At 38.0% G+C, this 26,879-nt stretch overlaps 1 long non-coding RNA gene across 7 annotated transcripts in view; it reads right to left on the bottom strand.

The window, feature by feature from the left end:
- Positions 1-405: 405 nt before the first annotated feature.
- LOC106858582 (uncharacterized) overlaps positions 406-26,879 on the bottom strand; it is a 276,548-nt gene continuing 250,074 nt past the window's right edge. For all 7 annotated transcript variants that reach the window (XR_015805485.1, XR_015805484.1, XR_015805486.1 and 4 more), the window contains 2 exons: positions 11,362-11,523; positions 406-10,225 (listed from right to left, as the gene is read on the bottom strand). This is a non-coding gene — a long non-coding RNA (uncharacterized LOC106858582). The remainder of the gene's footprint in view (positions 10,226-11,361; positions 11,524-26,879) is intronic.

The raw sequence follows: 26,879 nt of genomic DNA on the forward strand, positions 1-26,879 counted from the left end.
TGTATCTTATGTTCCACAGACCCCTCAGATTTTTTCCTACAAAGCTCGAGAAATAGGAACTGAGATACATTTCACAGTGAAGAAATGGAAAAACCTACCTTTTTTTTTCCAACATAAAACTGCAACTGCCATTCTCACATCCAAGATAGGTAATTAATAAAAGTAAAAAATGTTTGTAATAGCTGGAACAAAACCATCTGTCTTAAGAGTATGAGTTCTTGCTGTAGACTGGTTTCATAAAAGACTTGAAACTTGTATTTGGCAGCCACCAAAGCAAAATAAAAAACACCCTCAACTTTTACACATGAAAGAAGTCTCAGGATTTTTACACCCATATGCATCAGAATATGCATAAATATATTTTATTATTTCAATATATCATTCCATTCTAATAAAACAGCAGATTGTTGCAGATACTACATTGGGACCACATTTTTGAATAGTTGTGTGCATTACTTATGCCCAGAAGGTAGAAGAAAGAAGGCACACCACATTTACAACATGCATTCAAACATGTGTCTCTACTCAGAGAAATCTCCTCATAATAGTATTGGTACACAGATGGAGAACTTCAGTGTGAATAAATGGAGGAACTCACTGGGGAAACGTGACATTTTCCAAATGCATATAAATTGCTAGATAGGAAAGATTTTTTTTTTCCCCCTGTAAGGAAGACATAATTATATGAGATCCTCAGTAAATATTCTGGATCTGACCCATTTCTAGCAAAAGGTAATAGAATTAATCCCAGGCTTAAAAGAGGTGACTGTCTAAGGTAAACTTTTCTTTTTCAGTTTTTTCATGGTGTTGTCTGGTTGTCTCTGACAACTTGATGCAGGTCCTGGGTGTCAAAGCACAAGTATTCAGCATAATTTTGGATGCTCTAAGATGAGATGATCTTCCTCTTGCTCCTTCCCAAGGGGCAGAGGTCAGTCTGTGTCCTGGGATATATTTATTTGCCACCCTCTGCAGGCTACCTGGAGGCCAAAGCCATCCAGCTTGCCTTGGGGGTTAAGGAAGTGATTCATATCCAGGGTGGGTGACTTATGGAAATCAGCCCCTGCTGTCGAGTTATTCTTGGGTTTAGGTCTTCAAGGAGACAAGAGCAGTTGTTGGTTGCTGTAAAGTTATTTATTGTAGAAGCACATCAGTCTCAAAGGCAAAGAGTTCAGAATATTAAAGTCCATGTTAAAGCTTTTTAGCATAGAGTCCCGAGCAGAGGCAGCAGCTCTCCAATATTTCTTCTTCCTCCTCTTTTCTTCTCCTCTCTCTTCTTCTTCTTCCATGTGTGAGGTGGTAGTGATGATAATGATTATGGTGGTCGATGCCTTTTTCTCCCCAATACAGGGGTTTTTAATTCATAAATCATCCAGTGAGCTAAAAACACAAACTTAAAAGATTCCTTCTAAACCTATTAGAATTCTAGTTCTATAATACCCAAGTGGTGTTAACTCTTACACACAACTCACACATATAGCTCTATCCATTCTTGGTAATCTGTTCTATCTAGAAAATGCAATTAATGTTCATACTATGTTTTCATCATGTCTGGGCCTAAGTTTTTTAACTTTCAACCAGGTGGGAACCTTACACTAGATTCTAGGGCTTTTTATTCTCTTAAGGCGCTTAAAGAATATTCTGACTAAGACTTCTACTTCATATCTATGTGACTTAATAATATTTCAACTTACTTAAAACTAAAGCTTGCACTTCTACTTCATGTCTGTGTGGTTTCATCTATTTTAATTTCTCTAAAGGCTTTAATTCAATCCCTGCATGCTTCTCTCTGTCTGAGGGACTCAGAGAGGCTTCTGTTTTACACACTCCAACACCCTGCCTTCAGGAGTGACTCCTTGTAGGTAGCTGCCAAAAGGGAAGCTGCAGCTGGCCGAGCTCAGAGCAGCCTGACCTCTACCTCCAGGTGTCCTGAGAAATGCAACTCAGTGGAAAGGCATTTCTGACATTTCTGTCACTTTGTTCCTCCATAGCTTGTTTTGTAATTTCCTTCAATTAAATAACCAAAGATGTCTGACAAAGTGTCCAAGAAGTAACTTTCTCCAGCCTATAATCCTCATTTGGATTAAAACTGGCCTAAATGTCTCCCTATTTCATGTTTATTTGGTGTTTTGAAATTAGAATGTTATAAATTTTAGTAAAATATGAGTTGGTGAAGAAATTCAGGGCTACTTTTTCCTCCCTCAGCATGTCTCCGTCACCAACTGCTGAGGTTTTGGCTTTTAAACTCTAGCATATAAAGCATCAGTATGACATGGCTTCTGGTTCCCTGTTGAAGTGTACTCCCTGCTTCCCAGAAAATCATTAGATGCCATTGTAGCTCACTCTGTTATTGTAGGATTTTGCTGTCAACTGGGTAGGAAAAAAAGGAAGTGAAAAAGCTCAGAGCCACATATTGTTTCTCTATTTTTCATCAGTTGATCGCTGGTACCAAATGCTTCTGGCTGAACGAATCTGAGATCTGCAAAGCCAATACCCTTCCCACATTTAGGCCCTGGTTTTAATAGTTCAATGAAATGCTTAACTTCTGCTCTGCTGCAATAAACACTTAATGCACAGCTACTTTCTAATGCTCCTGTTGTTAGGGATGATTACAGCAGAAGGATTAAAGGAGATGACATTTTTAAATGTTCTGATAGTCCCTCACCTAGTCCACACCTTACAATAAAGGACAGATGCACATAAAAGCATTGTGACTTTCTGCAGAGACACTGGCTCTCTGCTCTGCTGGCCTTTGTGCCACATACTCCAAAATCAAATCAAGGCACTGCTTTGACCACAAACCCCAGCAGGTTTGTGGCACATTACCCAAGTCCCCTAATGCTGGTTCATGGTGAATGTGCTTCTTTTTCTGCCTGGATGTATCCTCGGACAGACAGGGAGGGAGGAGTGAGATCTCCTTTATGCTAGGCTGCATTTTGCTGTAAGAGTAATCCCAGTGAAATGGGAGCAATATGAGATTATGAATGCCAGGTATGATGGATGGACACCTGACAAGGAGAAGAAAAGGCATCAGCACCAGTGCCATGGAGGAGACATCCATAACACTCTAACCCAAATGGCAGAATTTAGTCCACATACAGGTCCTCTATAAAGCTTTGGAGGAGTTAGTATTGAATTAACAAGTCGTTAAAAGGTTTTGCCAGCTGCTTTAGAAGTGTAATTAGCTAAAACAAAATTACCCAATAAGCAATAAAAATAACCTTCAGTATATAGATAGAAATATTTAAAGACAAAGGTTAAAAGCAACAGTTCAGTCACTACTTATACTAAAACTAGAATTGAAATAAAGTTAAAATTGTAAAACTATTTCTGAGTACACAAATAAAAAACGTCTGACGTGTGGATTTAGCAGCACTGAGAATTATGGTTTGGGTATGTAAGGAAGGCACAGAAGAGAATTTTGGAAAAGGGATGAAAGGTAGCCATGAACATCAAAGACTACGACCTGTGATTAAAAGAAGCTTTAAAGCTAGCAGACAAATGTGACTTGTTAGGGTAATAACAGATCAAATTTTTCTTACACCTGCACTTTTATAAAGACTTTCTACAGCACAGCAATGTCATCTTAAAACCTCATGTTTCATGTCCCAACCAATCTGCTTTAAAGCCCTAAGAAGAGCTTTAATGTTGAGCAGTCTTTCAAAAGAAAGAATAAAATACATATTTTACAGCCTCCATAAAGTCATTGTGCTATAGTTTTTCTTAATGCAAATTGGAAAGTTTAGGTATCCATTGAAATACTCCAAAAAGTCAGATGAAAGCTTCCTGCTCAGCCAGAAAGTCTGGCTGAAGAGGACATCAATATTAGACATTCTTAAAAAAAAAATTATATTTATCTTAAATTACAAATGGCTCACATTGTAGTAGATATGATCACTTTCCTGTTTCTTTATCATCTCCTCTCTCCTGCTGCACTGTGTTTTTCCAGATTATTCTGTTTCATGAAGCAGGGAATCATCTGCGTTGTACATACACATGCAATGCTTTCCTTCTGTCTTTCAATACTACTCCTTCCAGTGGAGCCTTGAGTGTGCTGGTTTTGGCTGCAATAGAATCACTCTGCCTCACAGTAGTGGGTATGGGGCTACTTTGGATCTGTGCTGAACACAGTGGTGACAACATGAGAGATGTTTTTGTTATTGCTGAGCAGACCTTGTGAGGAGCCTTTTCTGCTGCTCCCAACAGCCCAGCAGTGAGGAGCTGGGAGGGACACAGCCAGGACAGCTGACTCCAGGGATGCCCCAGACATGGACTCAGGCTCAGAAAGGCATTTTCCTCCCCAGGTAACCCTTACATGATGGAGCTGCTTTCCTGGGGATGGCCAAACACCTACCTGCCTGCCCAGGGGAAGCAGGGAATTCATTCCTTGTTTTGCTTTACCTGTTAAACAGTCTTTATCTCAACCCATGAGTTTTCTCAATTCTACTATCTCTCTAACACGAGACTACAGTGTCTATAACACAAGACTCCTTCTCATGATGAGAAGTTACTCCCTTATTTTGTTTTTAAAAGAGGTCTTCAAATATTTATTCTAAGTGGCTTAAAAAAATTCAGCAGCACATTTTTAATCAAGCACTGTGAGTTAAAATTGTTTTCCATGTTACACATTTTTGAGTGTACAATTTTTGAACATGCAACTGATCATCTGGATCTTATAACTCATTTTGTAGCAATGCTAGTGATCTAAATAATGAATTGCATCCCTCTGGAGAAAACACAATATGCAAAGCATAAAACCTAAGTAAAGGCCTTAAGCAGATAATGGACAATGTTATTCTTTCAATCTTATAGTGAGTGACTTGTAGAAAAAAACAGGAAATATTATAGATAAGAAAGTTCTGTTCATAGATCTTATGGCACTTCAGGACAAAACATTAAATATAAAGTTCTAAAGATCAAAAATGATAACAGATGATGAAGCTGCTTCACCAAGGGAAATAAAAGTTACAAAGTTTTTCTTCTTTCCTTGTGTGAAGTTAGTACATGGAAATTCCATGTCTGTAGATTAATTTTTTAACAATTTCATTTTAATCTGATAGCATTATCTTTAACAAGTATTCCTACTGGAGTTTTGCTGCTTTTCCCTTCTGCTTACAGCGTTAGTTTTTTTCCAGAAGTAATTTTTAACTTTCCTTCAGACAATATTTTCTCCCTGTCAATTGCATTTTCATCCAATGAAAACGTTAAAAATCAAGTTTAGATTTGAGGCTGCTGACAACTGGAAAAAAAATTCCATTATAGGATACCTGCCAATGTAGAAGAAGATAATAAAACTTGATTTGTCCATTCTTATTCTCTCCAAATTCTATAAGTTAGGCTGAGGCATGGAATGAATTAAAATAGAACAATTAAATCCTTCTACTTAAGTCCCCAAAGAAGAGACACTAGACCTATTGCCATAACATTTGCAGATTAATAGTACAGTAATTCCTACCAAAAACCTCCCATCTCTTAGTATCTCAGGGAATATCTCTTTGCCAGCTCACTAGACCTAGACCTTTAATGCCATTTCACTACTGGCTGATGTTCAGTCATTTAGCATAGGAAGATGAACAAACCTTTGCAAACCTGTCCCATGTGCTGTGTCTCTTCAGCTGTACAGTTTCATCCATCAGCTCAAATTTAAAATCTGCAGACTGCTTTCAGTATGATAATCAAGAAACTGAAGACAAAATATAAAAAGCATCATCTCATGCCACAATTATTTCACAATATCCAGTAGGGCTAAAACTCTGCTTGAAAGAGATCTGTCAATTTTCAAAATACATTGTTTAGAGATGGTGGAGGAACAGAAGCAGAACCACAAAGCAGAACTGCCACCCTGCCTAGCTGCACTTCAGAGCATCCTCAGGAACCAAGACAAAGAGCTCTGCAGCTGATCTCAGGATCCCTTCCACACCTGCCATGTTAAAAAACACATGAAGTTTTCTGTATCACTAAACCTCATAATTCTACCAAGTTGGATAAACATTATGCAAACACTGTACATTTACAACATATGTTCATAGAAGGTTAAGCCCTGTTGAGAAGTACATATTTAGCTGTGTATACACATACACAATTACAGAATAGGTACTCTAAACACTAAATTATGTTGCATACTAAGTAGGGAGACTAGTTCTTCCTGTAAACAGTTTTCATTCTGTGCTAGAGAAAAACAAAAGGAAAATAAATGTTTAACAGACAGTTCTACTGAATTCATTCAGTGACAAAAAAAACAAAATACAAAAAAAATTGGTGGCAATGCTTCAGGTGTACTCAAATTAGTTCTAACAGGAGCCAATTCTCAGAAAAAAATCTCAGGGTATTTTTGGTATCTTTGTTACCCCGTAGGTGTAAAAACTGGAGAAATTGTGTATGCTGGCATATTCTGTCACTTTTCAAGTGTGGCCCTATCCTCACAGACACACTTCCTAAAGCTCAGGCTGCCCTCTTGCTTTTCTCTGCTTTATCAGAAGGGAGAAGAGCAGAGTTGTCATTTGAAAGACTCCCTGGGGTTTGTGAGCACAAGGATGTGCCCCTACCTACCCTGTTGCAGCTGCAGGACTGAAGGCCTGAATTTCTGCTCACTTTTGTCCACTGCAGGGGAAGGAATATCTCTTATTCATCATTAGAAATCTTCATCCATCCCCTCCTGCAAATGAAGGTGGGTGTTGTTATGGAAGACCCCTAAAACTGCATTAGTAAAGAAAGGAGATGTGAGACAGCAAGCAGGACATGGGCAGATGAAAATTTGGTGCTAAGAACCACAGCAAGATTTATTAATAAAACTGGTGACTTTTCTCTTCCAGCTCGTGTTTCTTTTTAGTATGCATCAAGGTTAAAAAAAAAGGACTTCGCATATCTTGAATAGTAAATATCACCTCCTGAAAGAGCTGAAAAACACTTTCTGCTACAAATTACTCACTAGGCTACTTAACTGATAGCTAGTGATTGCCCTCAGCCTGGGTACCTATGGAAAGGTAGGCAAGCAAGTACTAATAGCTCCTCCTTCTCCTTCACCCTCTTTACTTTTTCCTATTTGTCACAGGTTTCTCCTTTTCTCTCTTGTGTTTCTTTCACAGTCCTAAGTGGAAGGTAAACCAAATAATGTTTGAGTTAGATGTTTGACTCCACTTGGTTAAATTTACTTGGAAATCAGGAAAAAGAAGTATGACCCACTTCAGTCACTGCTGCTGAACTATGATTTAACAATGGACAAGCATAAGAGCAAAGAATATTTACTTAAAATGAAGTAATCCCTATAGAGTTTTGTCCTTCTGGCAATAAGGAGGGTGTATATCTGGGTAGGACAATGACCACTTAATGAAAAAATAAACACAGAAATCATCGTTCTAAGAAATATTTAGCAAGCTCCCACTGAGAATCCTTGTCCACCAAGAAATGCCCACGTCCTTTCTGATGCAAGGTTCACATTCCTTTTGCTTCCATTCCAGCCACAAGTCACACATCCAGCTCCAGTTTAGCTCTCCCTGAGGAAAATGCACAAACAATTGATGCACTTTTCCCCTTGCTGCCACTTCTCAGGTGCCCTGCACAGAGGTGCAAGCCCCTTTGCCAGTCTGGGACATTCAGCAGGGTAAAATCACTCAGGTGAGAATATCAGTGTTAGAGGACATGGCACATGGCATTCGTGGGAAGAATTCAGTTACTAACAGTTTGTAGGATGCACGAAATATTAACAGTAAGCAAGCATGACAAGCATGACAGTGAGCAGACAGGGGAAGCCAAGTGTGTAGCCTTGACTGAAAACTCAAACAGTGGCAGGGAGGGAATTTAGGGCTGCTCCTCCAGTTAACTGAGCCCTGATGATGCCAAATTCAGATCCCTGTGCATAGCCCCTGTGTCAGGTCGTTGTTGCCTGCCAGAGAAAAGATCATTAAACCACAGGCTAATAACGTGGGGTTCATTAATATTTCTGTAGTAGCTGGAATATATCAGGACAACTTGAAGCAGCACCCTCCCTGCTCTGCCTGCTCCCAGGGTGACAGCCCAGGATTATACTCAATTATTTTAGGTCTTTGTTATACAGCAAATGGAAAGGATGGAAACTAAAGCTGCACTCCAATTGAATATAAAAGTAATTCCAATTTATTAAATTATTGCAGACCACACAGTTCTTGTGAAGCTACTTCTGAAGAGTATGTCTTACTAAATCTCTTAAAATATATTGACTTTGCCAGCTTTAGCCCACATGGCAGCTCCTCCATTCAGTAACCAAACTGTTTCATGTAGAGATTAACCCAGTGATCCCACACTTGAAAGGGATCGCTGCAGGACTTCATTCATATTCTAACACCACCATTCTGTTGGGAAAGGCTAATTAATCCACAGTAATAGCACGGTGAGGAAACCTGAAACCTAAAGCAACAGCTGAAAGATGGCTCTGCTAAGGTGCTTCAGTCAAACCAGAAAATGTTATGTATGTGTGATAAATAAATGTTATAGGATGGACAAAATTATGGGAAACAGATTACTAAATCATTAGCTGGATAATATATTAATAATTGGCTGCTAAATATGCCACATCTGACATGGTGTTTGTGTTATGACACTGATCTCCATGTAAGAGGCAGCACCCTGCAACAGTTAACTAGGATTTTTTTTTATGGTAAAATAAATTGATGAAGAATTTTTTTCTTTATCTTATCCTTGGAATTAAAAAGATTAAAAAAAAAATTCCAAATTTCAAGAGATGTTTCAAGAGAATGCAGTCCTCATACAAGATTTTTGATTTCCAGCTTTACAAAGAAGTATGCAAGTTCTGAGTGAACACAATTGTAAATTTGCTCTTTGAACTCCTGTAGCAGTGAATAATTGTTGGAACTATTTGTTATACACTTTCTGTGAAATACAATTTAAAATACACGCACATATTCTTCAATTCCTCATATCACACATTTGGGCCACAAACTTGCAGAGAATTACTAAGGTACCTAATTTTGTACACGAGTAATCTCAGCAAATACAAATTTCCACCTGAAAAGATAATTATTCTTAATTTGTGGACCTAATGAAACACAAAAAATTTACCTTAATAATCTTAATAATTTAAAAATCGATTGACTGCTTTTATTTGCTATTTTTGTTCTTGATACTAACCAGAATAGATTTCAGTTCATATTTTTCCTAAACCATTGTTAGCATAACACAGAGAATTAGATCCAAAGTCCTATTTAGACCATGTCTTTTAAATAACCAGTTTCTGTACATTTCAGAGCACTGTCAGGAAGCCCAATGTCTCAAGGTATTACTGGAAAAAGAGAGATTTTTGTCAGGACACGGTTTAGAGTGCCCTGGGTGAGACAGAGTTACTCCCACTGGTAAACACCCAAGCACTTTGGGCATTCACTAGTCCAGGATTTATTAAACTGCATTTCTCACAGTCAGACTCCCCACTTCCCTAAGAAGTTAGAAATTGTAGGGGCCTAAAAGTACACACTCAGGCAACGGAAGGGCGTCTGAACAGTCTCTCCTTTCTGGGCTTGTGAACAGGTAGGAAAAGAACTTCAAATATTTTCTTGAGTTTAAAAACACCATCTACAATATCATTCTGTAGTGATTAATCAAATATTTGCATATAGTTCATTAGAATTAAGCAATACCTTTTTTCTCTAAAATTGCCCAGAAGAGAACCAGGACAAGCATCTTTACACCCCGACTCTTGGCAGGAGCTGCTGCAAACAACGGCGTCAGAGCCCGCGCCGCAGCTTTGCAGGGAGTGAGAAGTGCTTGTCAGAGATATGGCCACCTAAAGGCCACTTCACCTCTCCTCACCTCTCTCACATTTGCATCCCTGCCCAACAGAGCTTTAGCTTAAGATCTTCAAGTTCAGTCTGCAAATGAAATTCTGTGTAAAAGTCAGGAGATGAGAAGGAATGTGAGTGACGCTGCAGAGCGCGTTTGCCAAGCCAGTGACTTTCACAGAGCCCTGAGCAGGCACACACAGATTTTTGCAGTGGCACCACACTGCTGTCTTTACTTGAGCAGAAATCATTTGGCTGCCTGAAATAACAGCACAAACCAGGAGAAGCACTTTTCTGTGAATAATTTGAATGCAGACATTCTTCCTTTCACCAGTTCAGAGTCAGAGATGATAGCGACTCGCCCTGGCATGCGAAAAGCCAGCATGGACGATCAATGGGAATAGGAAGTGGCATTCCAAGAACCAAAGAAAACAGCTGTTGGGAATGACACCGTGCATCTGCTAAAAACCAGAAAAGTTTTAACTTTGCCCTAGAAAATAATTAGGATTATTGCATTCTTATAGGTGAATAAAGTGTGACCGGGAAGTGGAAGCTGCTGATAAAGTTGTAAGAAAAATCTCACCAAAATCTTGTCCTCTGTAGAATGGGCCAGATCAGCCAGGCCAAGATCATAAAATTAGAGAATAATAAATAAATGCCTCAATAAACAGATAATTGCCTTGTTCCTGTTCTGAGACAGTGCACTGAGCCACACTCTCTTTAAAACAACATTTAAATAATCCTTCTAGAAACCCTGAATATAAACAAATACTATTTATCTCTTCTCCAAAGCAGGAAATTGAAGTAATGAGATTAAAATATTTTTCCAAAGCTACAATTCAAGCCATTTGCAAATAGGATTAGGTCTCAAGATCCTAGACCAGCCTTCTGCACACTAGAATATATGAACTCTTTATTAAACTTTGGGGAATACTTTCTTAAAATAAAATAAAAAATCACTTTGTCTAAATCTGTATGTTAGACTGTAAATGTAGTGGTAAGAACCATCAATATATTTTACTGGTTAGGAAAAGATTATACGTTGATAAACAAATCTGATTAGAAGAATGCACACGCTATGGCCCAAAGAAACACTTCACAGAAATGAGAGTGCAGGGGCAGGTGCACAGATAATTCTGCAGAGCATCAGATGAATCAGCTGATTTCACCCGTGCAGGCTTTGATTTTATGGGTAACCTTAAAATAGCAGTGGGGGGATGTTTTTTTTACCTTCCAGTCTTTCTTGATTTGTAGTTCTGAATCATTGTAATCCAGAAATTAATATTACTTACAGGGAGAAAATGAGAAGACAGAGATGCTTATCAGGGTGTTCTGAGGCTTAATTAATATTTGCAAAGCTCTTTCAGCTTCTTTGATGAAAGAAGCCATAGAGGGCAAAGCGCTATCTTATTATTATTTTTATTATCATTAATTAGTTTTCTATTGAATTCATTGTGTCAATATATGGATTGTTGAACCCACTTGCTTCACCAATTGTTGTACTGTGCTCTTTACAAGTGCTCTTTAGAAGCTTCATTGTGGAGATTGAGGATGTTGAGGAGGAAATAAAACAGAATAAATAAAGAAGTCTACTTACAAGTTATAGACACAAGTTTGAAACGAGCATTTTATCCACTGATCTGGAAGAAATTGTTGCCATAGCAATGATCACATCCGATTACACTGACTATTTCCTTAGATATTGGACTGTCCCTTTAAACACTGAGAAACACTGAGCTTCTGGATGTTTGCAAATAGTCTGCCAAAAAAAAAAAAAAAAAAAAAAAAGAAAACCCAAACATTACTTTTGGAAATTTAGTTAGTGTTACAGTTATCACCTGTATACAACTTCCAGCTGTGGTCACAGGATGGCCAGAGCAGCACTGCAGGTGTCCCCCAGATGGAAACTGCTGCCTGTCATCCTCCACAAGGGGCTGGTGCATACAGGCAATACAAGTTTTACCACTAATCATCATCTAAATTCCAAACAGCAGATTAATCATTGAAAAGAAAATTCATGTCTAGAATTCACTTGTAAATCAGTCAACTTTGACTTCATATTTAAAAGTTAAGGCTACTTGTTTTGGTGTCCACATACTTAATTTTTAACACTTCTTTACACTTTCCCTCTTTTCTGTAAAGGCAGGAATGTTAATTAAAAATATTAATTTAAAATTTCCCCCTAATTATTTCTCTTTTCTGTTAAAAACAGTAATCAATCTCATCACAGCTAAGCTAATTTTGAAGTCTCTGGGAAATTAATATTTTTAGCTCACTGTTATTTTATGTAGTTCCATTAATTTCAGATAGGAAATCTGAAATTACTATGATTCTTTATAAGTCTATTTTTTAAAAATATCAATTACAGTTTTCTATTGCTGCTGAAGTTAAAGTACTGGTTGTCAGCTTGTGTAAATCTACATTGTTGCAGTGGAAGTTCATCTTCCAGCACCTGAGAATCAGGTTTCTGCATGCCAAATTCCAAATTTTTTAGCTGTATGTGATTTACCAGCAAAAGAAAGCTTCTCCCTCCTGAGCACAGGGGAACTCAAAGGCTGCATTTCCATTTAGAAAAACCATGGTTATACACTTTAGGAAGTGTGCATTGATTTATTTCCTCAGCCAAGGATACAGAGGAGCACAGACTATATAAAAAACTTCTTTTTCAAGGGTCACCACAGCAGCCTCTCTTGTGCCTGTCACTCACTTCTGTCAGTCACTATTCCCACCACAGTCATTTCCCTACACAAGACAGTTTTCCAGCTGGACACCAAGCTTGCCTCCACTGCACAGATTTGTTTATAGCTCACATTTCTCCCCTTTCTCCTCCTCCTATTTATGCCAGAACAAACTGCATTATTTTTCTCTTTCTAAGGACATCATTTAGTTTTCACTCAGCCTTTAACAAGGTTATACACCCATTAAGAATTAAGTATGTTTTGCCACCAAGAGATTTGACCACTGGAACACACTCATTTTTTAAAATTAATGCTGTTTTAAAAAAGGAAGGCAAAGCTAAAATCATTATTATGAAAATTAGACTAGCATTTGGAAAGAAAAGACAAGCACTTTCACAGCAAACAAAGAGATCTGTAATAACACATCTCTGTAGCTAGCCAAGTGCTTTGATTATTTTTTTTTAAGCAGTCATTTTCTTTCATTTATAAATTTGGGATTATAATGAAAGTTGGCAATTGAGTAGGTTACAATTTTTAAAAGAGCTGCCAACAGGAATGGCAGTGAGAGTGCTGAAAGCTACTATGTGAAATGAATAAACACTGTGGAGAATATATAGAATTTTTACTCTTTGGAAGTTTGCATAAAGCTTGGAAACCATGGGAACACCTGTCAGGGCAGGCTGGAGAGCAGTGTGGTGATGTCCCAGCTGCTGTGCCCACAGAGCACAGTGCAGCCCCTCTGCAGAGACACGTCCTGCAGTGCCCTGCTCTCCTTAGCAGAACGTGGCACCCACACCGGGATGTGCTCACACACAGCTCACACTGCAGAAATGCTGCCAAGGCATCTGCACGGCATTATAGACAGCCTAAGGGGTTTAAGGGCCCTGTGCCTTCTTCACACTGATTTCCTAACTCACTTTGACTTCCTTGATTTCCAAGGAAAATTCATTAGGACCAATCTCATTTGTTTCTTCCCATTGACTACCAAAGGTGTTAAATCATTCTATAAAATTTTTCTCAGTTTATTACCTAGCATGTTTTATGACTGCAATAATTGCAAGATTTAGTTCTTTAATCTTCAACACATCATCCCAATGAATTCACTTTATTAGATACATTGAGGGCTAAACTGCTTTTGTATTGAAAAACCCTGAAAGGTATCGGAATAGATTTGAAATATCAACTCTTATGACATAATTGCAGATAACATAATAGCCACCATTCAAGAATATATCCCATCAGAATGTTCACGTTCTCTAAATGAAGGATGAGAGCAAACACATACCTTGATTAACCATTTGGTCATGTCTTTATAGGTCTCTTGCTTTGACACTGAAACCAGTGTTTCTGACAATTAAAAATGTGGACAAACAAGATTCTTGAGGCTGCTGTTGCCTTTAATCCCTGAAAGCTGAATGGTGTAATCCTCAAAAATCCTTACCAAATGGAAATACTGTACTTAGAATTTGAAAAATTTTTCACTACAGTGCAGATTTCTGGCTCCTGTCCAAGAAATGTTCCCTTTTCCTCAGCCTGCTTCTCAAACCCTGTAGCTGTTCTTAGCAACTGATGATATCATCTGACCTTTCCCTCTATTCTCACTCTCTGAGGGTATGTTCATATTTGGAATTGAATATACTATTGAACTGGATCTGATATTTAATTCTGAAAGATTAATCCTGAAAGAAGAGAATGTGCACTGAATGTGGCCCAAAATTGATGACATGTGTCACTAGGGTACCTTATACATAGGAAGTATTAAAATAAACACACAACCAGGAGGTCAATTATTCTAATTAAAATAAAACAATCCTGTACTTCATCCACCAGAGGTTTTTTTCAAAGACATTAACATGTACAGGAATAATATTTAATGTGATGGAATTTCCTAATATTTAATTATTTTGTTGAAATTCTTGTAAATTTAGAGCTTAGTGTTCCCAGCAATGCAAGAAATTGAAAGAGCAGTGACTCCTCAGGATTAAGGCAGCTGCCTGCATAGGCTGCCCTATTTTGGAAGGTGCTCAATAAATGCTGTGTGAGGGAAATTTTAAAACCAGAGCAGACCTACAGTTTACCTTTCTGAGTGTCTCCCCAGTTTCAAACTTTACTTTTCAGAGACTAGCTCAGGTAGAAGTGATATGTGTACATTTAGGAGCTAGCTGACTTGCTGAATATATTACAGGATATGTACTTTAGTCTTGCTGCTATTTGCTACATTACTATTCAAATTACTGTAAGGCTTTCTTTCACACTGATGTCTTGGATACTGCCACTTTTGCAATTACTAACAAAATACTCAGATGGCATAAGCATAAACATGTCACTTTTCCCTCCAATTCCTGCATTTTTAAATGCTTTGAAACAAATTTGAGCTTAGCAATAAAAGCTAGCTCAAAAGAAAATGAAATAACTTGACTGTGGAAACTTAATCAGAATTTTTTTTCACTTTCAAAGAAACATTTATACTTTTTCCATATTTAGATGCTCAGAAATCTCAAATTATTTTCATTTCTCTGTGAATGTTGTTGGTAATTTCGATTATACCAAATTGGCTGCCTTGGTCAAATGAATTTTTTTCACTGCCTTTGTTTAATTCATGTAATTGAAATGCTTATTTGGCTTCCCCCATACACACATCCTTGTCTCTCTAATCTCTTTTTGTCTAACTGAATCAGCTTTCCTAATATTCTGTAGAAAAAAATAACTTCATGGAAATCCTATTCTCTAAAGTAGTCTTATGTTGACAGATTTATTTCACTGGGTCTCTAAACACATTATTCCTTTACAGATGCTAAGTATATCATTTCATAGGCCATTTACCTTTACAGTTATGGACATTTTAGGACTATTGAAGTATTAAAATACTAGATCTTAAGCTTTATGTACTGTAAGTTTAAAGATAAATAAATAAGCTGAACAAGTATATATACATCTACCTCTCTGCACACTCTACAACAAAGGCACGTACCACCATGAGGTGGTATAAAGATTTTATCAGCACAAATTTATAATAACCTCGTTAATTCTGAGTGGTGCAGGCCGAAAATGAATTACATCTGTCACACTATGAAGAGCTATACAATGCCAGTACAGGGTATTACAGCAAAGTTTTGCAGAAATGGGCAAACTTGATTAATACTGTCTTCTTGATAACCCTTTGCTCTTGAGGTTGGCACTTTAAAATCAGAAAATAATAAATTTCATACATCCATTCGAGATGGGCAGATATCTGTCTACATCACAAAGTCTGGCTTCTCTACTTTTTTAATAACAATTTTATGCATGAGTGAAATGCTAGTTTTCCAATGGCACCTTCATACAAAAACAGGTAAGTATATTTTATCTCTAGGTCAGCAAAATTTCTCAGGACGGCTGCAAAGCAGATGTATCTCACATAATTCTGCCTACACGCTGTGCACCAAGGAAAACCCCAAAGATGTGAGCACTGCAGTGATTTCTGTGTCTGGAGCAGACTCAGCACAGCAGATTTGTCAGAGCTGTTTGTTGAGGTGGCACTGGCAGCACAGCCATGGCAGCACTGCCTGACTGCCATTGAATGTTCTTGTGACAGCACAACTCGGCCTAGATAAACAAGCTTAAATCCAGCTTCATCTACAAAAGTGCAGGGGATCACATCACACTTGTCACTCTTGGTTGTCCAGATGGTAACAGGGAAACTTTAGAACCATCCAAAACCAGAACCAATTCTCTACCACATGATCTCTCACATGGCAGCAACTCCATGGCAGTGATCTACATTTCTGTCCTCACCAAGACACTTTATACAAGAAACTGATGGCAGAATCTCCAGGGCATCCTGCTGCAAAAGCCCTTCTGTAGTGATCACAGCACACCTGTATTCTATTTTCCACATAGGGGAGTAAAAATAAAAAAATCAACTGTAAGTTTAGAGTAAGGTCAGTAATTTTAAAGCCTTCAAACTGGCATGGGTCACACTATGGTGTGGTTTCTTTTGTCATCCATTACACTTTGTGGAAGTGGTTATCATCTAAAGTACTACAGGGAACATTCCCCTGAGAGGCATTCTCTGGAGCAGAGGGCAAGCTGCTCTCCATCAAAGCCCACAGCTGTGAAATATACTATACTATTGCAGAGCACCATGAGCCACAGTCTTCACTCAAGTCCCAGGCTAAAATTAATCTTTTTAAACAGACATTTATCCACTAAATCACCAGTATGATAGCCCAGTTTTCTTATAGAAACAACTTAAATTAATCCTATTTGAAGGAGCATTTTAAAAGTAACAAAAAAGAAAAAAGAGAATGGCATTTCCTTTTTTATTTATGTCATTTTCAATATAGATAGAACCCACAGAAATACCCATAGGTAATATAAGAAAGCACTTCTCAATGTAACTATCTTGCAGTTGGCCTCATTACACTACACTTTAAATATTTGAGATTAAATTCTCCCTCTGAATGTCATTTAAAAATAGTTTTAGGAAAGTAATTCATCCATTTTTGAGACAGGGGCATTTTTCAAACGTGAAAAATAAATTGGTTATGAGAAAGCTTAACAGCTTCATGATTTGCAATGGGATTTTGCAAAGTTTGGCAGCAACTTGATTTTTAGGATACTGCATTGGAGGCAGAATATGCTGTCTACCAATCAGTCCTAACTGAACTGTAAGGTTCAGAATTATTATCTGTGCATGCTCTTAAAAGGCAACATCAAAATCCCCTAAAAATTTAATCTGCACTGAGCAACTTCTTCCCTTTAATAAACATGCCTAACTTTAATTTCTTTGATTTTTTTCTTTAGCATTAGGAAAAGTTATGATCCTGGTAAGGAACTACTACATAATAATACAGGAGAAATATGGCCTTTAAATTTCTTATAGAGAGAGAACCCTATACAAATAAGAAATGTAGCTTATTTAGATTACATCTGTAATCTATCTTGTTAAAACAGAGCAGAGGTTTTCCCTGATTCAGAGCAAGTCAGGTCATAAAAATAGAAACCATCACTTTTCACTTACCTGGCAATACAATTTACCTCTCCAAACCCTTCAAGCTACCTTCATTATTAACAAACTAGCTCAATGTTACTGCAGATGAACATGTGCCACATGAGGTTCTTGTTATTATTTCTTTTTTATGTGTGGCTTCAGATAGAGAACTGATATTAAACTAGTGCTTATTTAAAAGATGGTACCAAAACAGAGAAATTGAAGATGATTATGAGTTTCTTTCTATTCCCAGGTTTTCTCACTACTGGTTTGATTTAAGCCAGCTACCAGTTTGCTATTAAAAGAAAACAATCCCACTGTAACCATAAAATTAAGTATTTATTAATTATATAATCTTTCCTGTTTATGTTGCAACAAAAACTTCACCCAATGGCACAAAATAGAGCTCTACTATCCATGGCAGGATGGATTGTAAGGGCACTTCTGAGGGTTATAAATATTCGTGTGCACTCTAAGCCTGGGCCATGTAGCCCAGAGAGGATTTGTGTGGCAGACAAGGCCACCACTGAATATATCCCCAGTCATCCTTTCCCTCCAAGGGGAAGAGAGGAGTCCTGAGCTATTGAAATTCTTGGATTGCTTAGGCACAGTGGGGTGGGACAGGAGTCTTCTCTCCATTAACGTTTTATTTACTGCCCTGGGAAAAAATGTTTCCCTGTTAGAAATTGATTTAAAAGTGTATCAGGAGATTTTAAAGAGAAAGAGCTGCAAAGAACTCACCACTGTTACAAGCTTTATTATGAGCTATATTGTACTGCTACAATTCAATAATAGTTGGAGATACTATGCTGGTTTGAGGCATAAATTTCATGTAGTGGTCTCCTGTTCAGTGCTTAGGTCAGGATCATGAAGTCAGACATTCTATAAACAGTTATTATAAAAGTATTAGCCTCCCTGGGTCTCAAAAAGAAGAGAAAAACAACTCTAAACTATAAGTTATTTTCCTGGCTTAGTAAATCACAGGCAGGGTTTTGGTTTTAGTGAGCTGTAGCTCAGCAAGGTATTCCACATTTAATCTACTCCAGTCTTGTCATTACTTGTCCTTATGTCACTTTTTCTAAAGTTGCAGCAGACATATTTGCTAGCACAGGTGTATGCAAAGCTCTGCCATTTATCTTTAAACACAATAGCACTGATTTGGCCCATCAGGAGCAGGCAGGATAGACTATGACAGAGGGAATTAAAGTCTCACTCTGGGAAAAGTTTGATGAGGTTTTTCCCACTGTCACCTTCAAAACAGCACCAAAAGGGAAAGAAATTCCTGCACAAGCTATATCTTATTGGAAGCCCTCCTCTGGGGTGCAGGGGCATTGGGGTTTGAGGATGGTCCCCAACAATCCTTTTTAGGGTTAGCAGATATTAGGACAGAAGTGGCAAAAATAAAAGAGCAGTTTGATGACCACGACTCAGTAACATAAAACACTTTAATAATAATGAAAGTAAACGTGGGACAAGGCTCAAAAATCCGAATACAATAACTGAGAGAACAAGGTTTTTCAGGAGTCAGTGGTCGAAGACAAAGCTACAGGGGGCTTTAGGGTATAAATATGGGGCAAGAGAGGGGGTGGAGTTGAGGTTAGGGTCCAAAGGGTATAGGGGAAAGTGGTGCAGAGGTGGGGTAAGAGAATGTAGGGTCCAATGGGGTAGGTTGGGTGGAACATTGCACCAAGTGAGGGCCAATACAAGGAAGGGAGAACATTCTAGGAACTGGGAGTGGGTGCTAATTAACTGGGAAATGAGGGTTAAGAATATGTATAAGGTATTAACTTAGGCAATCCCATAACTCTTCATAACTTTTTTTCCGGGGTCACCACAATCTCAACAAATGCTTCCCAAGGTTTAGGGTTGGGATATAATTCCTTCTCAGTGATGCTTGCCTGACTTGAGATACTGGTCAGGCTGAGTCCCCCCCAGGGCTGACCTGTGGAGCTGATGTCCCAGCTCCTGGCAGATGATCAGGTCCCTCTCTGCCCAGTGTGTCTAACCTGATGTGTTCAGGCTGCAGCCCCTGGGCTGGTGCAGAGACCTTTCCTCACACCTTTTCATAAAGACAGAATTAGGATCAGAGTATATCTAGGAACCATGGAACCCTGTCATTGTGGTTCTTCTCCCAAGCAATTCCCTATGGTCTAAACTGAAAGTGCTGAGCAGCCCCTCAGGCCAAATGTGGCTGTCTGGGGCTGTGTATTAGCATGGGGACCAAGGAGGAATAGGCACACTTCTAGTTCACCTAAGCAGCTCTATGACCTTTGCCAGAAACTTTACTTCATTTAAAGCCATTCGATATCCTACATTTTTGTCACTGCTAACTCTTTCAGCAGGGGCTGCTCCAGGAAGCTGAATGGTTTTTAACCTGTTGTACTGTGTATAAGGGGCTTCCTCGAGGTTTGATAAACTAATTGATAGCCAAGCAATTAACAGCATTTTATCATGATCTCTAAAGTATTTCAAGACACACAATGTCTACATTTTAGAATCCACTCTTATCTTTTATATTGGTTTCCAAATCTCCTACTCAATAACAGGAAAATGTCCATAATTCTTGAATGGCACCTTTTACTGTTTATGAACATAGAGAATGGTGGTTCTGTCCTTGAATACACTTAAAATCTACACAGGAGGGTAAATATTTAGTCCAGTACACAGGGATTTAGTTGTGTGGTTTTGATTTGCATTAATAAATACAAATATTTGCAGTATCTTTCTCCCAGAATGTTTATGCTCAGATTTGGTGCAATAAGAGAATCATGTGAAATAAAGTATCAAAAAAGTATTCTTCCATCAAGAATGTTCTCCAATATCTAATGCAAATAAGCATCCCGCAGGAGAGATCTTGGTTTAAGAGTGTTTAGGGTGCTTTACAATAAAATAATTTCTCTGTGTTAAACCAATAATATCACAGGTAACATGAGGAGGAAAGTAGAACATTTGCAGCTTTGGAACCAGCATTTCTGTACCATAAAAGATCCCTTTTCTATTCACTTCCAGGCCAGACCAAAACTTTACAGAAACTGCAATGCCACTGACACACCTGAGCCAGTTTCACAGCAGCTAACTCAGATACCAATGGCAGTGTTTCCATGATAACACAGAACTCAGTAAAGACAGATTTGTCCTGTACCAGCCCATATCATGCTGGTAGTACCCAGCTTTCTTAGCAGTTTCTGTAGTCACTTCATTACTGCATAGCAGCACAACTTCGACCTCAGCAGGAGATCTTCTTAGCCCATTCTAGGTGTCTAAGTTTCAAGAGTTGCCTTTTTATTGGGAGAGACAAAAAAGAAGCATCAATAAAAAAATAGGTATTGCTTAACTAACTTACTTAACTAACTCTTTAAGCTGAAAAAGCTTAAATACATCAAAGATCAGCTCAATGTTTTAACACAGCCAGTGGTGACAACACTACCTGAATTCTGTATGTTGAGTGGTGGCTCTGGCTCCTCTTCACTTGTTCTCTTCAAAGTTCTCAACAGCAGCAGCACTTCCTGTCCCACTGGGTTGTGGTGTTGGGTTTGGTGCCAGCACATTTATGTTTAGCACTGAGCTTAAGAGGACTCAAATTTACACAGAGTTACAAAAAGGACCCTCTGTGTGTGAGATGGGAGCTGCTCCTGCTTGTCCTACTCAGGTGACCCTGGTTAATCAGCACCACAGTATGAAGACTAACAACACAAGAAGCACGATTTTGCTTCTCCACATCCTTTGAAAAGATTCCCACCACAGTCTCCCATTAGCACTTGGCAAAGCCACTCTCACATCATACATGCATTTTCCTTTTAAAGGCTTCCCATGACAAAGCCCCTGAGGGAATAATTTTTTTCTTTTCTCAGTGGAATTAATCTATTCAGTGTGCCACTATAATCTTTAGCAGTTAGTTCCTTCTTCATTAAAATAAAAGGCAGAGGGATTTTTTTCATTTGCAATCTCAACTAAAATGCAAACTGAATAAAGAATGTTTATGGCAGAATCTCAATTCAGTGATAGAAAAATTAACAGTAACTTAAGAAATTCTGCAGATAACCCCATCCCATCCACCAGACAGATACCCAATGTCTGCTGTATGCTGCCATTCCCATGTGCTGTCCTGACATCAGATGCACCCAGTTGCCATCAGAACTGCATTTAAAATAAAATGCTCCCTTTGCAAGCTGTGAACAATACTTGCTGTCCAGCCACCCTCCTAATCCACCTTTCTCAACTCTCAATTCTCCACTAGGATAAAGGATCACATAAAGCCAGCTGTACAGATAACACAGTTGTAGCCAACACGCATTCCCACAAGTCTTAAAGCTAAATTTCCTTTTAACAGTTTAACAGCAAAAATCTAGGATTACAGGGATAGAGCTAATAAGCAGCTTCAAAGCACTGTCTGGAAAAGAACCAAAAAAGGATTAAAAATGAATGCAGCGAATAAATAAGAATATATATAATAAAACAAACACAGTCAAGCTATTGACCCTATAGCATAGGCAGAGCAGCTCCTCTCTGCAAGGAGGAGCAGAGCTTCTTCATTGGTCACTTATGCTCTGCTTCCCCTAAGGAGAAAAAACCAAAAGCTACAACCTTAAACTAACAGATAATTCCCATCTAAATGGTGTTTGAAAATCAAACCCTTCAGGTGTCTGTTCTTTTGGGAAATGACACACATGAGCACAGACTGCAAACTGCTTAACAATTTCTGTTTGCACCAGCATAAGAATAAAAACAACTAAAGTATTGCCATGGATGTCCTTGATTTTATTCCTTTGTCACTAATGTATACTTCAGAGGAACTGAATTATTTTGACTTTTCCCCAAACTTATATGAGAAGATCAGTTTTTATGCCTACCAAGAGGAACTTTGATGCTATACAAATTTATCACCAGTTTTCTCCTGAAAATCAGGCATCCTCCAGGTCATTCTGCACCCTCACATTTCAGAGGATATTTGAAATGCTAAGTTGGTCTTCTTTTTGTTTTTGGTTTTTTTGTCAATCCTCAGTCTGGGATTTAAAACTGCAATTACTCTAACATTTCTGCAGTTATTGTACAGATAGAACTTTTATTCAAAAACTTAGTAATAAGTTTTTCAGAATTCATTTGTTAACCCACATAGCCTGCTGTACAAAACAGATGTTATAATGCCCATTTCACAGAATGGAAATCCTCTTACAGAGAATTATTTCTTGCATAGTACCAAACTGAAACAAAAGTTATGTCAGTATTTCCAGGCTCATTCCTTTAAACTATATTGTCAAAAAAAAAAAAAACCCAGAGAGACAGACCACGTCCAATCCAGTTTGGGTATTTTTCAAATAAGAATTAATCATAGAACCATACATAGAGAGACGACCTAAAAATTACTAAAGGAAGTAACTGGAATAAAAATATAAATATAGACTTCTTTATTGTGCTCACCTATGGTTCTCTGCCAGTATCACCCAGATTTTCAGTGGGAAATAAAGGACACTTCAGCACAAATGATTTAGAGAACAGTTACATCCAAAATTTTAAAACCTGACCATTAGTAATGTGAAATTCTTAAAGTGAAGCTGTTAAACAGAACAAATAATGTATGATTAAGATTAACTGAAATATTTAGATGGTTTTCTCTTTTCTCCAGACCTGGCTTTTAAAAAAAGCCCCAGAGCTTCTTTGGCATTTCTTTTTGGTGGCAGCAGTATTGGTGCCAGCAGTGTGGTTACAAGTCAGCTTTGAAGCTAAACAGCTTGTGGGATACAATGTCTATTTGTGGTCCATGAAATATTAAATAAAATGCTCCACCAAGGAATTGTTGTACGTACCTGGGGCTCAAGCTGGGGAAGAAATACAAGGACATGTGAGAACATGGGATTTAAAGCATCTAAATGAAACCTTATCCACTTTTTCCTAGACATTAATTTTCTTACTTTCCTCCTTGCTGCTGCACACCCTCCAACAGAGGGTACAATCCTTTTTTACTGCAATAATAATAACAAAAAGCTTTTTCAACAGATGAACTTTGCAATAGTAGAGATAGAAAACTTAGTATTTTCCTACTAGTCAAGTAAAGCAGCCTCAGGGAGCATCAGTAATTTGCTCACAGTCACTGGGAAATTCTAAAATTGTTTATGTCTTTTCAAGGTCTTGCTTTGTACCAAGAGCAAAAGATTACCCTTTTCATTTTACATAGAGGTTGGTTCTAAAGGAGAATCTAATGTCTCTGTCTTGAAAAGAATCATAACTTCATTCAAGAAAAGAGAAATTCCTTCAAAAATAATGCAATTATCTCATTGGTACCATTTCTCTTCAATTAGAGCACAAAATGCACAACAATTCTCACATTTGTTCCACATCTCCAATTTTTTCTGTGTACCCAATTAAATGTGTCTGCAATAAACAGAAATAGACCATCCACGATACTGCAACCTTCTAGACAACAATCTCACAGTACATCAGGTTTCCTATCATCACAAAACACCTAGGAAAGTGTGATGTTTACAGCTGCTTCTGTATTTCAAACCCTGACTTTTTGCACCTCCCACACATAACACACTTTTTGAGATTTTTCACAAGGTGAAGATGGCTGATTGTTCAACACTTGGTGTACAGCACTGGACATAACCCCTTAAGAGGGTGTGGGACTGACACAGGGATCAATTAACCAAAAATGACAGTAATCAGCCAGTGAACCATGGCAGTTTTGTTTTCTGATAGAATTCTTCAAGAGAATGGTTTTTTTCCTTTGTTACAAAACTTGCAAACTGCCTATCTTGAGCAGTATCTAATACTAAAAATATTTGCCATCTGGACTGATTATTGTCTTCCATAGGGTTTACTAATCCAAGAATCCAAGATTTAGAATCCAAGTTCTTATTGATCTATACATTGTTAACAATAACAGCTTCCTGTATTGGCATGGATTGCCTACCCAAAATGTACAGCATTTTAAACATAGAGAAAATATAGGTGTCATGCAATATATAGGGTCTTCAAGTGCAACAGACAATCCCATGTCCAATAGTGAAACTAATGGTGTCACAATGGGATTCTCCATGAAAATTTTGGTTCATTTCTAATGATGAATGCAAGTCCAAATTCTGTGTATGGAACTAGGGTATGCCCACTGATTGCAGAAACAGGTACCTGAAATGTATTCCTGGTACAAATACCCAGAATTCAATTATTTTTTGTATGTATTTTTCTGATAGCCCATTACTCTAACCAAAAGCACATGGCTGTGTGGTGACATCCCTGAAAATCAGCAAGCATTTTGTGTTTGGCAGTTAAGGCCAGGGAGTCAGACTGATGAATAGTGCAGAGCACTGTAATAAAAACACTTGATTCATATCAGGAAGAGTGCATTTGATGGAAGTGTTGTGTTTATGACACACTAACAACTATGCAGATTGAGTAGATAGTGTTAGCATTTTCATCATTCAATCTTAGCCACTCCAATAAATAATGCTGGTTTGTGGTCGACAGGACTCTTTTACTGCAGTATCTCAGATGAGTATATAAACATTTATACTTACAGCCACACTGCTCTCCTTTGTAAAGGAAATTAGGTTCAATCCCATTATTTATTTGCCATGAACTTGCCGAAGGTCACTAAAATGGCCTTTGGGAGATCCTGGAAAAGAGCCCAGGTTTATTGCATGTAAATCACCAAAACATTTTGCCCTCAAAACTGCTGAGTCGAGAAATATAAAATATAAATAACTTGAAATGGTTTTCTCCATACAAGGGTCTAAGCCACAGGCTGGCTTTGGCTTAGATTGGATCTTTTTCAATTTTACCATTTAAATAGTTAAATATTTCTTTCCTCCTGTATTTGGACAGCATATATTACCTATGACTAGATAAAGGTGCACCAAAAATAGATTAGAATTATGAAAGAAGACTAAGTGATATAGGAACTTGATTTCTCTGGAAATACAATAGTAGTCAAGTGCCTGACTGCATAAGGCTCAAAAAAAAAAAAAAAAGGTCTCAGGCAAATACCAAAATCACTTTTTTCTTCAGGTGTATGTTTACCTAAAGCCAACTGTAGTGGCTCTGTTGTGCTTCTCTGGAGTTCCAACCAGGTTATATTTGCCAGATCTGAAGTACCCTTCAATTTGCATAATTTTCAGAATCTCTTTTCTCCTTAACCTTAATACAAATAAAATTATTGATGTCCATAAATACTAGAAATTAATATAAAAAGCAATTTGTTTAAAAAGAGGTTAAGTGCTGTTAAGGTACTTGTGCATAATTTTATAAAGTCTGGGGGACTATTTTTCCTGTCTGTCATTTGAAGGATCATGTGTGGAAGTTGATGATACAAAGCATGACTAAACTCAGAAAAAAATCCATTAAAATAGGGTAAATAGTTAAATATATAGTTAATAGTTAAATATAGTTAAATAGTTAAAATGCCCTACTTATGAATTAGGAATAATTTATTTAAAATCAAAATGTAAGGTGGAAAGAGAAATAAGATAGAAGGGAGCCAGAAGAGATGTTGATAATGAAAGGGTTTGATTTATTGAAAATGTAACACATCAGAAATTTGCCTGGCCAAAGCAAAGATTTCAGTCTCCCCTTCGACATTTAAAGAAGGCAGTTCAATGTGGTGTCATGGTTTAGGAATGGTATTCTCCAATTTAGTACTCACACTAAAACCAGGCAACTCCTTCCCCTCCCACCCCACTCCAGATGGAGGCACAAAAGGCAAAGATCAAAAGATCATGGGTGAAGATAAGGCTGATTTACTGGAAAGAGCAATAAGAAAGTTAACAGTAACAGCACAATATTAACAACAAAAGGTATGAGAACGGAAAACAATGACAATAAACAAAGACTAGACTGCTCCAGCTGCCACCTTTTCTTGACTGGCACAAACCCCTTTTCCATGGAAGCCAATACCTTTCCCTCCACCCACAGCAAGTCCATGAGGTGGCATAAAATAATCTCTTTACCCCTCTATGTCCCAGCCGTGCTCCCTCCTGGCTACTGCAAAAAATTAACCCTGTCCTCACCAGAACCAGGACATATGGACAGACTCCTTGCAGCAAATGAATATTTTATCAGTAGTTTTGGATGAACAAAGAAACCACATATAAAGGTTTGCATGCAAAAATGTTTTAATTGCACAAAGTTCCTTTAGGCATTCTTGAGTTTTAGCTGCTGTCTAGAGTAAGAGTTGTAAGAATTTGTAAACTGTGCAGGTCGAATTTGAATCTCATCTGCTGTCACTCACGGGACTGCATTTGGCCACCAGGCTGGGGGCTTTGCTAATGGTTTATCTGCTCTAGAGTCTCTGTGTTGGCAGACGTAAACACAGCATATTCCACAGCTCATGCCCAATACTGCCCTATAAAACAAAACTATGGACATTCATAGCTTCAAGCAAACCGATGTGTGGCACTCAGAGTAGAAAGGAAACATCAACTGCTCCAAAAAAGCTGAAATCTACCTAAATGGCTTTTGCAGAAGAGAAAA

Source organism: Sturnus vulgaris, chromosome 9 (assembly GCF_052056855.1).
Source record: "Sturnus vulgaris isolate bStuVul1 chromosome 9, bStuVul1.hap1, whole genome shotgun sequence".
Taxonomy (NCBI): domain Eukaryota; kingdom Metazoa; phylum Chordata; class Aves; order Passeriformes; family Sturnidae; genus Sturnus; species Sturnus vulgaris.